Consider the following 15,569-nt stretch of genomic DNA (forward strand, 5'->3'; position numbering starts at 1 on the left):
AAAATTAAAGACGAAACTTCGATATATATATATATATATATATATAGGTAAAATTAGCATTGAAGTAAATGGCACATTTTAGTGGAATAACAAAACTTTAATTTATCAAGGAATTCGATATATTGAGGTTCGATTTATCAAGGCACCACTGTACTACAAACAGCACTGTAGTATGGTAACTGTCCATCAAAAACACAAGACAGTCAGTGGGATGTTTGAATTTATTTGTGAAAAAGTTACTCAAGAATCAATCAAGAATCAAGAATCTTTATTGTCATCCCACATAACAATGTATTGACAACGTCAGAATAGCACTAGTAGGCCTAAATAAATATATAAATATGACCAACATATAGGAGCACATAAATAAATTAAAAATTAAAATTTAAATTTAAAATTAAGTTAAAATTAAAATTAAAATAGCCTACAACAAAACAGTTTATAAATCACATGGCACATAAAAATCAACATAGCAAAATTTACATGAAAATGCAATCACTTATACTACAGGAATAAAAATTCTTCTACAGAATAAAAAGCTTTTTCTTTTAAACCATTTAGTCATTGAATTCTTAAAATTTTTACATGAAATGTCTCTTACAACTAATGGTAACTTATTAAAGAGTTTTACGCCTAAATAAAGATATGCACCGTGTGTTTTAGATAGTCTAGCAAACCTCTGATCAATAGAATGTTGGTTTCTAGTATAATGATTGTGGACTGAGCTTCTTAAATTAAATAATTCTAAGTTTTCTTTTACATATGATAAAATTTGTAAGATAAAAATTGAAGGAAGCGTAAGTATATCATATTCTATAAAATATGGTTTACAGGTGTCACTATAGCTAATATTAAAAATTGTACGCACAGCCCTCTTTTGGCACAAGAAAACCTCATTTAGCACCACTAGATCCACCCCAGAGAAGGGTGCCATACAGAAGGTGAGAGTGAAAAAGAGCAAAATAAGCCTTTAAAACTAAATTACAACTAGTACAAAATTTAAGTTTCTTAAGTAAAAAGATAACTCTACATAGACGAGCACACAAGCATCAGTATGTGCTCTCCATGTAAGTCTTGAGTCAAGATGGAGACCTAGTAACTTAACAGACTTATTTACAGAGTTTGACACCTAGGTTAAATATTATTTCCTCTGACTTATCCTCATTAAGGGCAGTCTGACATGAAAAAAAAATTTTTTTTGGGGAATTTTGGTTTTTTTATTTATTAATATTCTTTAGAATTTTCTCTTTAAAATGGTAATATAATATACCTTATTACTATAATATTAACCTTATATAAAAAATATATATAAAAAGGCTTGCAACTGTTGTTTGGCGTTGAGCACCACTCCTTATAGTAAACAACAATCTATAAAATAGATATTAATTGGTTTTGTTATGTTGGTACTGTTTTGCTTTTAGTCTGGTTTTAGCTGATATCACACACTGTCAGCAATATGACAGATGTCATCTGTTGTTATTATTTTAATGTTGGAGGTTATTGTGAAGTTTTGAAATACTGTGTTTTGTGATTTGCAAGTTTCCCTGTTGTTTTTATTTGTAAAGGAGTTTTTATTGTAATTGAATGTAGATTAAAATGGGTAATAAGAAGAGAGTAGGAACTAAGAAACTATGTTTACAAGAAGAAGACTGTTGTTCGTAGCAAGAAAACAGTAGTAACTTCAGGTAATGAAGAGGATTAGGCCTAGAACACCCAAAGTTGTTTCCACATCCAATGAGAAATTGAGCCCTAACCTAGCCTGCTATGATAATTTCAACTGATACCTTACAGTATGACATAGTAAAACATTGTACAGCTAGAATCAGTTTTTGAAAGATGTTGCAGTGTGTAGGGTTTGTCATGGCAACCTATCATTTAGTCGAAAACCATTAGCAGGGCTCGCAGTACAAATTTTCCGTCTCCTGTAGCTGTGGCATGACAAAAGCTTTTGACAACTGTCCCAAAGCAACAGATATTAGGCCTAGGCCTATTGAGGCACCAAGCAAAAGTTTCACAATGCTACTATGACTTGAACCTAAGGTTAGTATAAAACGGCTTGCGTGTAAATAGGAAAGGGCTATACTGCTGCCCAAACTCTTTGCGGCATGATGAATTTACCCGCTCCGCCCAGCAAGTTCAATCAACATGAACAGTTTTTGTCCAGCCATGTAGAAAGTGTGTGTGAAAACTCTATGAAGAGAGCAGTGACAGAAGCAGTTATTGAAAATGGAAATTCTAATGACTTATGTGTTGCGGTTGACGGAAGCTGGCAAAAGCGAGGCCACACCTCGCTAAATGGCGTTGTCACAATTACTTCAGCAGATACGGGTAAAGTAATAGATATTTATTCAATGTCAAAATACTGTAACTGCCCTCAGAGAACAAGCAACCAACACTTAGAAATATGCAAGGCAAATTATGTAGGTAGCAGTGGAGGTATGGAAGCTGAAGGTGCGACTGCAATGTTCAAAAGATCCGAGACTAAATACGGTGTTCGCTATGTGGAGTACCTTGGAGATGGTGACTCCAATGGCTATGCAGCAGTTGTGGCAGAAGCACCATATGGCCCAGATGTGTCCATTCAGAAGTTTGGAATGTGTAGGACACGTCCAGAAGAGGATGGGGACAAGAATAAGGGACTTTATCATGAAAAATAAAGGCTTGAAGCTTTCTGACGGAAAATCTCTTTCTGGGAAAGGTAGGCTAACAGGGAAGGCGATCCAACAAATCCAAATATACTATGGACTAGCCATCCGTAGGAATACACACAGCGTGGAAAGCCATGAGGCGAGCATTTTGGGGCGTTGTACTGTCATGTTCAGTCTACTAACGATACGCCTTTACATATTTTATGCCCAGACACCGAAGACACATGGTGTAAGTATAACAAAGCCGCCAAAGAAAAAACTAAATATGACCACAGCCAGCAATTTTCACCTCTCACCTGTTCTAATGAAAGCAATCAAACCTATTTTTAAATCTTTGTGCAGCCTAGAACTACTCAGAAAATGTCTCAAAAGGAAAATCATCAAAATCCTAATGAGTCTATGAATAATGTCATTTGGGCTCGGCTCCCTAAACGCACCTTTTGTTACACTAGGTGCTCTTAGGCTAGGTGTCTATGAGGCAGTCCTATCATTCAATGATGGGTACAGCTCCAAAGTGAAAGTTTTAGAGCACATTGGGCTAGAACCAGGACTGAATATGCGGTTAGCTTTAAAACGTCTCGACACCCAGCGGATTCGCAAAGCAATAAAGCGGCCTACCGACATTGAAAAAAAAATCAGGCAATCAAGGACTTTAGCCAAAAGGAAGCTGGAGGATCTGTATCAAGAAGCAGAGGATCCAGACAACCCCTTCCTACAGTGCAGGCCATCATTAAACCAAGGTATGAGTCCAAATATGCTACCTTCTTGCTTTTTCTTGATTTGCCGAAACTTGTTTATTTTTTAACTTTGGGGCCCTATAACTCAAAAACTACTAGGCCCTACCCCAGTCAAATTTTTATACAGTATTCTACTTACTATTGCCTAGTTCCCCCCTCATGGGAATTTATAAATATCTCTTGTCAATGAGGCACAGTAAACATTTTTACTTATAAAAAAGTTAGTTAAAAACAAATAAATTATAAAAAAATTATAACTTTTTAATTTTTTTTTCAAATTTAAAAACTCCCTCATGATAAGACCTAGATTATAAGCTATTTAATAAGTAAAATAAAAATCAGGACTCTATCTATAACCATTACAGAGATATAGGTTCCCAAGTTAACATTATGTTCTTATGGAGGTCGGACTGCCTTAACTCTTAGACTATTTGCAGTAAACCAAAGGTAGGATCTCTCTTTCATATAGTCCATCATAACAGATTAAGCTCAGGAAGTTTACTAGAACACATCAAAGTAGTGTCGTCAGCATATAAGATACTCTTGTTTGGTAGAAATTTTGGAGGTCATTAATGAAGACGACGAACAAAAAGGGGCCCAGGACAGAGCCCTGGGGAACCCCCCTAGTCACTCTCTTGAGATCAGAGTTCTGGCCACTTAGTTTGACAAACTGGTACCTATCAGACAAGTAAGAACTAAAAAGAGATAGTTCAACATCTCCGAGTCCCATAATGGTTAAGCTTTTTCAATGAGTTCTGAGTCAGGTACAATGTCAAAAGCTTTACTAAGGTCCAACAATAAAGTGCATATCTCTTCTTTGTTTTTCAAAACCATTAATAATATAGGAGACCATGTTTCTACAGCCTTAACAGTGGAGAGGTTTTGTCTAAAACCAAATTGCTCCGATGAGAGTAAGCAATTCTGCTCAAAATAATGTTCAACCTGGAATTTAACAATGCTTTCGATTATCTTGGACACAACAGGCACCAAAGCAATTGGTCGGTATTATTAACATTTAATTTATCGCCTTTTTTTGTATATCGGCACAGTTACAGTCTTTTTAAACATCTAGGAATAAACACCAACACTGAGCATCCAATTAATAAGAATTGTCAAGGGATACAAAATTTCCTTTGTAACTTTCTTTAAAACAAAATTGGATAATCCAAAGACATCTTCAGACTTAGAGTTAACTTAGCCTACATACAGTGTTATGAATATCAACAGGGTTAACATAACTCCACTTAAAAAGGCAATACCTGAGGACTCTTGATGGTTGATTTTAATATCTCTATGGCACTAGCTGTATTTACACATTATCATTACTACTATTTACATTATTACATATATTGACAAAATGGTTATTGAAGTCATCGGCAGAAAAGGGAAGTTTAGACTGACAATTGTTTTTTTAAACTACGCCCAGTTTTTTCAGCATTGATGACATTCCAAGCCGCTTTGCATGGGTTACGAGATTCTAGTATGTATTTATCATTGGCATTCCTTTTTTGCAATATCAATCTGTTCTTTATAAAAACTTCTTGATTCTCCTATGATTTTGTAACAGGCTAGGATCATTTTTTGCTTTTTTGATGGCTTAAATCTAGCAATAGCCTAAGTTTTTTCCTAAGGAAAGGGGTATACCAGTTTTTTGGCACGCCTAGGCCTAGAAATAGTTTTAGTAACTAGAGGGCAACATTCATCAAGGCTTAATGACAGAGACTGTAGAAAAGAATAACAGGCACTTTCAAGATCATTAGCTACTGAGAATATATATGGGCCAGTTAATATTACTTAACCTATACTTCAATCTATTAATATTTACATCATTTAAAAGTCTATAGTTGTAGGTTATTTTTTCACCCGCATTACGGGTTGTGAGCTTGTAACTGGAAGTTCGAAATTCAACAGCAGGCCAAGGTGATCGGAGAGGTGAGGTTGGACAGTTTTACAAGTATAAGTAGCTGGATGGAGATTGGAAATGAAATTATCCAAGCACCGCTTCCGCACGAGTGGGTTGAAAATTCAAACAAAAGCAATCATAAGACTTAAGCATATTGATGAACTTTATAGTTTGTGAACTATTTACTCTAGGATCAATGTTTATGTCACCTGCGATAACGAATCTTCAACTTACAGAATTTAGGGTTACTAGTTATAAAGTCCAAAAGTTCAGATAAATCTATCATTAAAAATGTCAATTGCGGAATCTGGGGTACGATATACAGTTAAAATGATCAGACCGACAGCATTGGATACAATCATGGCTGCTTCAAATATTTTGCACTCACAGTAAATGTCAATATTTACCACCTCAAATGGATATTGAAAAGAGTATCTTACAAAAATTGCAGATCCCCCCCCGTAGGGAGAAGGTCTACAATAGCTAGCAGCTAGAAAATATCCATCAGGTACATATAATCCAATTTCACACCTGGGTACACCAATGTTCATTGACACACAGTATATCACATAAAATAGTACGAATTGAAAATGTCCAATAGGTTTAATTTGTTTTTTATTGATTGAAGATTAATAAGTACAAGTTTGACTTCAAAAGATACATTGCCACTAACCTCAACTTGAGACTCATCCTTAGTGGAGTGTGTAGAACCATAAACTATGTGACTTGTGAATTCACCTGAATGTTTTCCAAAAAAGAAGCTTCACAATAATCTCATATCTTTCACAATAATTTGAAAGTTAGACCTGCCTCATCCCTTTTTATCAGCAACCTAACAAATAAAAGAAAGATGACGTAACTAAGTTTGAAATGTTCAGAAGTGGTAAAAAGGATTAACTAGTAACCACATATAAAGCTTCTTTCTGAAAATTAAGTCAGGATATTTATTAACCAATGGCATTAATTTATTACGAACTTATGAAATAACTTTGTGAATATTCATGGTTTTACCAAGACGTTTAAATTCAACTATTAAATTATTTAGATTCTTGGTATTGTGGTTATGAATGTCGGTTATGAAGTCTAATTTACCTGGATTTTTCATAATGTACAATACCAAATTGAAAATATACAAATTGAATGTTGGTGAGGAGAATTTGGTAAGTAAAGTTAAATTTTTTGGAGTTTTCCTTCATAATACATACATTCAGCTAGGATACACATGTAGATTTTATAGCTTCAAAATTGTCAAGAACAACTTTTTATCAAGACATCTTATGTTTTTTGTTCCTAAAAACTATGTAAGAATTGTTTATTTCTCCTACTTCCAGTCCATTCTAAGGCATGGTCTAATCCTATGGGGTAATTGCAGTAGGATAAATGAAATTTTAATGGGCAAAAGAAAGCTGTAAGAATTATTTCAGGTTCAAACCCATTAGATCACTCTACGCCCCTTTTTTGTAGCTCAGGAAATGCCTACAGTTAAAACTCACAAATACGTTAAAACTAGTCATTTAGCACTAAACCACTTTTTAATATTAGTTTACATTTTCTGATATTGGTTTCCGTTTGGACTTCATGTGTTAAGATCTTTATATTTGAAACTTAACATGTGATAAAGTAATCACACGTAGTGGTTCAAGACTTTGTTTACCTCCCTCTTTTTTTACAAACATCAATAAAATGTTTCCAAGGGAGTAAGTGAAGAGACTTGGCTTATTGATCAAACTAAAGCCTTGGTCAGTTCACAATAGTCTGAGTGATTTTCTGAGTTAATCAGTCTGTGTGAATAAATGTGTGTTTTCTTACAAGTAAATATAAAAATTATTTTAAATTGAATACCAACAAAATCTAACTGTATTCCAATTAAAGCAAATATCAATTGCATGATGTTGAGCTGGTTTTGGTAAAGAGACAAAAAGGTAAAAGTTCTTGTTATAAATAGTTTTATTAATTCAATTATGTTAAAAACAGTATGGTACAATATCCACCAATAAAATGTATTTGTAGTAATATTATATTTTGTGTATAAGAAATAAAATAGATTGTTCAAATAACAAGGAATTAAGTGGTCATATTGTAAGTAACTGCTGATAAACAGATTTATACTGTACTTTAAATAACAACAATAATAGAATAAAGAATACATCTTCTTTTTCAGTGTATATGTTTCAATTGTAACATGCTGAATTAGTAGAAAATAAAATTTGACACTGCATTCTATAAATCATAATTATAATTTTTTTACACATTTAAAAATGAAAATTCCAATAACATTTTATTTTTGGCAAGGCTCTTTATTTCTAATGAACACAATTATATCATACTCACAACAGAAGAAATACTTCATACATGAAAAGTTTATGTGATGGACCTAATAATTTTAGATAATAAACATAGATAATGGCTATATATCCAATAAGATGATAGAATCAACAATCAAAGATAAAAACACATTAGACCATTTTCAATGCATTTGTCATAAACACATTGATTGGGATCTATAATAAATACCCATCTAGATTGTCTACAAGTAGATCTAAGAAAAATAAAAAAAAAATACTTGTATAACAAAATATTACAATAGAAATATAAAAATATTATCTTATACCTACTTTCAAAAGCCTGTACATGTAGATGAGTTTAGGTAATTTATTCATCACATAGAAGAAGATTCACAGTGAATAAATCTCAGCTAAACTACTATAAAAGGATTTTTAAATTAATTATTTACCAAATACCTTAAAAACACATTGTATGGTGAATCTAAACTAAAACTAATAGTCCAGTCATTTTAGGTTTTTTAAACCTCAATCTGCGGAAAAATTCCTAGTGAGCTGAATTTTTGTATACACCTTCATTATGGCGTTTTAATGAAGATGTGAAAAATCGACATTGATATCGTGCCGGCTAAAAAAGTTATAAGGGTCAAAAGGTCACGAAAATCAGTTTTTCACGAGTACTGAAAAATGACCCTTATAATTGTGACTTTTTAAAAATGACCCTTTTATGTGCTAGATGTGCTAATGACCCTTATAAAAATGACCCACACAATGACTTTTGTGACCTTTTGACCCTTATAATTGTTTTAGCCAGCACGATATCAATGTCGATTTTTCACATCTTCATCTCATTTTATGATTTTTGTCCAAACTTTTTTACTGGTACAGTTAGTTTTTATTTCCTTTTTTCTCTTTACACTAGTATAGGACCTATTACTTTATCATAAAAGGCAGTGATAGAGTTTTAACATCAATAACTATATATATTGTAGAATATGTAGTATTAGCAGTGGTGTGAGGCAGTAATGTTGCTTGAAGAAAATAAGCTTTGTAGTTAATTAAAGTGAAGGAGAGATAAGGTGATTGAGGGTCTGGAGATTAAGGAATATCCCCTCTTGAATGGTGGGTAATAGGGTTTACCATGAATGATTGTGAGAAAATCACCTCCTAGAAATTGTATTATAACCGCTTTTTATTTCAATTTGGAGCCGAGTACTAACTTTCACAATTTGGAAAGAAGGCACTTCCTTGAATTTCTTAAAAGATTCATACACGAAAATGGTTTCCAACCTTATTTTGGTCCATTAAAATATTATGTTAGTACTGAATTATTACTTTTTATGAATGAATTAATAGAAGACCAATACTGAACAAATAAAAAATATTTTTCCACATTATTAAAATTCAATATATTACTGACACATTGAAAATAAATATATTACAAGTAACGTCCATTTAGAAAGGATTAAATTAATTTAATGTTTGTTTACTAACATAAACACTGATTGTTAGTCCAGATGTGGGAATACGCTGGGGCTAAAGATCGGGTAGACTTGATTAAAATCAGCCAACCTTGACAGTCAGTAGATCCTCTCGATTCCTTGAAATGGCTTTCCCCACCAAGCTTTTCATCCCCCATATCTAGATTACTGTAAGCACAATTCCCAACCAATGCTGTCACCTAATCAATTAGAGGTGTCAGCTGGGATTGTTTGAACAGTGCAAAGAATAGTGTTATGCATTTCTATCAAGTTATATGGGTTTTGTAGATAAGGTTCTCCTTGTTATAAGTGAGTAAATTTATTTATTTATTTGACATACTGCCATATGTATGTCAAATAATAATAATAAATACCTGACCTCATGTTTGATTTACTGAAGCACATTCCACCCCTTGCCATTCAGTCCTAAAATCTCTTATAAGCAATATTTTTTACAAAGTTAGGTAATCACTTTGTATATAGTATCAAATATAAAAAGAATTGTGTGGTATAGTTTTTATTTCTGAATAAGTGGAGTCACTAATTGATATTTTGTATACTGTAAATAAACAATTTTTCTAATGAACTTTGTTTATGATAAAACATGAAAGTAATTCTAATATTGTTTTAATTTTTAGGGACAGAAATTTATTGAAAATCACTAAAACCATGCCTAATAAAAGTAAGGGAAAAAAGAAAGGCTCAAAATCTGGTGATGACAAGTCTAAAAAGAACAAAAAACCAACAACTAAAACTACAAGGAAAAGTGAAGGAAAATCTAAATCAAGATGTAATGTTGATATATTTAATGAATATGCTATGGAAAATGCTTACTATACTTGTCATAATGTCCAAGATGTCTTAAAGTGCCGAGGATTTCCGTGGCCAGATGCACAGAAGAAAAAGAAGAAAGGAAAGAAATAAGTGACATGCAAAATGTGTTGTTAAAATATGCTATGGAAAATGCTTACTATACTTGTCATAATGTCCAGGATGTCTTGAAGTGCCGAGGATTTCCGTGGCCAGATGCACAGAAGAAAAAGATAAAGGAAAGAAATAAGTGACATGCAAAATGTGTTGTTAAAATAACATTACAATTAAACATTTAAACTATTGATATTTAAAAAGTGTGATTTTTATAACTCTGCAATAATTAGATTCAGCTAAGAGTGAGTTGAAGCCAAAAGCTTGAAATTAGTAAATCTTCAACTATTCAAATTAACATTGGTAAACATTATTAAAATCTAAAATGGCTTAATTTTTGTCACATTTTTAGTTTAAATTAAATATAATGATATTCATCTAAATTTTCAAGTTTCCTCTTTTAGTCCACTTAACTGCTCTAGTTAACTGAAATTTTTGCTTCAATGGAGAAATAAATAAATAAACTTAAGTGTGGTATTTAAAACCCCACGTTTTATGCTTCTCTTGTTTATACAGTATTTAGCATGAATCTTCATTTCAACATTGGTAATAGTACAATAGTTACTTGTTTGTACTCAAATCAATGTTGTACAGTATTAGGAGCTTTGAGTCTAATTATGGAGATTGTACAGACCAAAATCAATGTGTTTTGTCCCATAAGAAAAATATTACACCTTAAACCATTCTTCTCCTTCATCTTCACAAAACTCTGCAAGATATCTCGTTTTCAAACTATGGCAATATAACTGCAAGATATCTCGTTTTAAAACTATGGCAATATAAAGCATTTAAATGTCTTTGTAATCAAAAGAAACGTATATAGATTTTCTATGATAAATTATTTAATTAAAATACATTTTATATATATTTGCTAAATAGCTAATATATAATAGTAGTATTTGAGAAAATTATAAGGAATTTGGGTACGTATAGGCCATATCTATAAAATGAGAAAAATAAAAACTACAACCAAAAATAAGTGAATAACACAAACAGGTTGAGGTTTAACATTGCTCTCAACGGAGATAAATCAAGATATATGCTAAAATAATGGATCAATATAAACCATGTTAATTGAATATTTTTAAAACTTTAGTTAACTCGTACCTGGTTTTTTTCACAATGTACAATTCCTCCAAGTGTTAAATATTAAAAAATTCTTCATAAAAATGAAATTTGAGTTTTTGAGTGAATTAAAATGGTTCATCAAATCAGTATTAGACATAGTTATAATCTAAGATATGTATAGTGAGATACTATCTCCAATCTTAGTGTTGAATAGGAGCTTACAACTGTATCACACTACTTTTTTTGTAGTGTGGAAAATAACCATGTTACTTTTTTGAGGTGAACACTACTTCTATAGTGGCATTGCAGTATTTTTTTAGAAAGTGTTTCAACAACTTTGTCTCTTATATTTTAAGCAAGAAAATGTTACTTAATTGTTTCATTTTAAAAACAATTTATGTTCTTTTTAAACAGTGCTGGGTTTCAGTAAAATGTGTAGTCTTATTATTTTATTTTTTTTATTCACTTATAACATTTGTTCCCAGCGCTGAATGTGGATGTAATGATTAATACAGTTCATAAACAAGTATGGAATCAACTTTATACCTTTTGAATTATACAGATAGTAGCTTGAGACTTTCTACATAGTTGAACGTATACCATCATCTTTTGGTGTTGAATGTATATCAACATGGAGGGGATAGTCTTTGAAGGATGTCATAAAAAGTTCTTATAAGAATCTATGCTAAATAATGGTTCATCATTTTAAAGCCTATTTATTTCTCAGTAGGTCACGAGTTTCATCTAAAAAATATCAAATATGGTAATTGGTCAAAGTTTCAAAGCAGAGGTATTTGAGTGAATCTACTTGTTCAGAAACGTTAGCCTACAGAAGCCAATCATGAAGTTAAATTTTGGATTTATAACTAAACAAAAAAAAATTGTATTAAAAAGTCTGTTTTACATTCCAATAATCAATAGAAGAAAAATAACTTTATAAACAATACAACAATAACCTAGATGATTATTAAAATTAAGAAAGTCCATTTCCCAAATTAAGTAAAAGGTTAAAAGTGTTTAAAATGATTTTCCTATACAGTCTGGCAAAGTGTAGAAAGCTGATACTTACCTATGCAATTCTTCTACAGGAGTTAGACTAGCTTCTTGTCCAATTCATTGCCTCAGCTCTTCTAAATAATGAAGTTTTTGTTTTGTAGTTAATTTATCATGTGTCCCCAAAAGAAAAAGTTAAATGATGACAAATTAAATGATCTTGAGGTCATTTTGCAGTTCCTCTTCACCCATTCAGTACAAGTTTATTTTAAAATTATCTAAATATGTAAATGCACAGAAAAGCCAAAATATTGTAAACTAACGTTCTGAATATATTTAGGATAAATATCAAGTTTTAGAATAGAATAGAATATATTTTATTGCGTTGACAATGTATATTACATTGTATTGCAATAGTCAATAATACCAATTTTTTACGGTATTTATCTTAAAAACTAAATCCATTCACTCAACTTTCCATACAGTTGCACGCAGGCACACATTCATACACATAAAAAAAAAAAAAAAAAAAAAAAAAAAACAAAATTCATAATTTGTGGGATCAACCCCCAGGATTGCAACACCGCCGCGAATATCAATCTCAAGTGTACTCCATGAACTCGCCAACTGAGTAAAAAGCACAAGGTTTAATAAAATAATGTTCAAAGAATTGATGCAGTGCGTGACTCAACACTTGTAAAGTTTGTCACATTTGGCACAAAAAATGTGCTTGCACATTTAAAGAATTATTCATATGCTTGCCAGCGAGCTCTAGGTAGGTTGAGGGGATGGTGCCAGTTCAGAAAACTGCTGCCTGAGTTTTCTAAATTACAGATCATTCAGTCACTGGTTTTGTCTGTGTTCTACTGCTGCTTCCCAGCTTATGGCAACAGGATCTCAAAAGAGGATACTAGCAGAATTCAAAGAATGCAGTATGCCACATTATGGTTTGTCTGTCATCTGAGGAGATTCAATCATGTTTCTGCTTACTGAGAAGCTCTACATATGATATTAATAGAAACAGCAGAATAGAGACTTGCTGTTTGGTGCATAAAGTCCTTACATTGAAGGAGCCATGCTGTCTTCATAAGAGGCTCTCATATCGGGAGGATGTCTTTTGGTGTGCCACCTAGCAGAGTGGGAAGTTGCACTTCTCAAAGGTCTCGTTAGAGATATGGTAAAAAGGGTTTAGGTATTTCGGCCCAAAAACCGTAGAACGACCTCCTCTGTGACATTGTTCACTTATCCTGTACTGCTTTTAAGAAAAATGTAAAATTAATGTACAATGCATGAAACGCTATGATCGCTGATATGTTGTTCATTTGAAAACCTTAGACTCATATTAAAAGACTTATAGCCCAAGTATCAAAATTCTGTCAACAAAAGTGTACAGTACAAAAAAAGAAAATATAAAATAATCAGAACAAAAATTCGGGTTGTCTAATTGGGGGAACAAAAAAAATTATTTTCAAAATGGGGGTGTTCACCGCCACGCCCTCCGTACGCAAGCCAAAATTTTGGTATGGCAACTAATACCTTGTGACACCTCAAATTAAAGCTCATAAAAAATGCTGCATTTTGGTAAAAACAAAAATCAAAAACAGCCAAGCCATTTGGTATCTTCAGCCAATATACAATTTCTTACACAATTTTTAGTCTACAAACTACTGCTAATAACAACAAAATTACTCACTGAATACTGTTGTAAATCCTTTGTAAACTTCAAATCAAATGTTCAAATTGGTAGCCACTGTTGTTCAAGCAAATAAATAATCTATTTTCAAATTCTTACCCCACCTTTCTAAAAGTTTCTCTCGTTAAGCGTCTGCACTTGGACACCAATGGGATGTGTTTTAAAAACTACTGATTTCAAGTGACCCCACAAAAAAAGTCTAAGGGTGTTAATTCTGGAGACCTTGCCGGCCACTCAATTGACTCTCTTCTACCGATCCAGTGATCCGAGTAGTGTGCATCTAACCATTGTCACACAGGAAGAGCATAATGTGGAGGAGCTTCATATTGTTGAAAATAAAACAGATCTATATCTAAATTTAACTGGCCTACTTCATTACCTAGTTTTCAAGTGTTTCCACAATAAGAGGATCAATAGTGTTTTCTAGCAAATCTAGAGCGATTCTCCATTTAAGTTTCCTTCAATAAATACAGGTCCAACAGTATTCAGTGAGTAATTTTGTTGTTATTAGCAGTAGCACAGTAGTTTTTAGAATAATAATTGTTGTACAAGACATTACATTATTGGCTGCTGATACCAAATGGCTTGGCCAATTTCAATTTTTTTAACCAAAATACAGCATTTTTTATGAGCTTCAATTTAAGGTGTCACAAGGTATTAGTTGGCATTTAAAAATTTTGGCTTTGGGTATGGAGGGGGTGGTGAGCACCTACATTTTGCAAATAATCTTTTTTGTTCCCCCAATTAGCAATATTAACTCATGTTTACAGAATTTTGATACTTGGGCTAATAAGTCTTTTAATACGAGTTTAAAGTTTTCAAATGAACACGCTGTATATAGTATATATGTTGTAATATATATTGTATTAGTTTTGTAATTTATTTAACAAGTTAATAACTAGGAGTTATTCTGAAAATCAGATTTATCTGAAAACCACTTATCAATAAAAGGCTTTTTTATTATTTATTTACTTATTATTAATTCAATACAAAATTAACAAATTTGTTACACAAGTTACACCAATGTTAACAAGTTCGCTGTGGCAAAAGACCCCCATAATGAATCTGATACGCGCCAAAATTCGAACTCGTGATTTTCGTTCATTTGGACTTATTGGTTCATTATGATTTAAAATCATCATATTAGATGGTATAACGTGCTTACGCGTAATGGCCTGGACTGTCCGGACAGTGGCCCGCACTTTTGACAAAGGCATTTTTTTTTAAGTAGATAAAATATCATAATAACTTACCAATTGTGATGAGTAATATCCAAAAGGACCAGAAATACCACAGATGATCTTGATTTTCACTGGATCTGTCTCCAAATAATGGAACTGTCCGGACAGTGGTCCCGCACATAGCGTATAATAGTGTGACGCAGCATAACGTTGTTGTGTGGTTACTCAACACAAAAAAACACGTATTATTTGAATAAATGTAATATAAAAAATAACACATATTCTTTACAAAGGATAATGTAAGAGCCCGTTTGTTACACACAAAAACTATTTACAGTTCCCTGTTACCAGTTTACAGTCTTTGGTGGAAGATGCTAAAGCATTTTTCAATGCATAGACCTGGTTCTCCCACACAGTTGACTTCAGTTTGAACAGCCTAATGGAACAAAATGGTGTACCAAGCTGACCAGTGAACTTAGCCAAGATATTTACAGGATCTATTTTTGTATCAACTTTCAACTTGTTTAGGCTTTTAGACATTTATCACTTCCGCAAGCCGCTGGGTATATGTATATATACCCAGCAGAGATCACTTCTGGCTTGTTTATACCTTTCAGTTGAACCTATCACTGGGCACAGCAAAAACAGAAGTGTCACAA

This window comes from Homalodisca vitripennis, chromosome 5 (genome assembly GCF_021130785.1).
Source record: "Homalodisca vitripennis isolate AUS2020 chromosome 5, UT_GWSS_2.1, whole genome shotgun sequence".
Classification (NCBI taxonomy): domain Eukaryota; kingdom Metazoa; phylum Arthropoda; class Insecta; order Hemiptera; family Cicadellidae; genus Homalodisca; species Homalodisca vitripennis.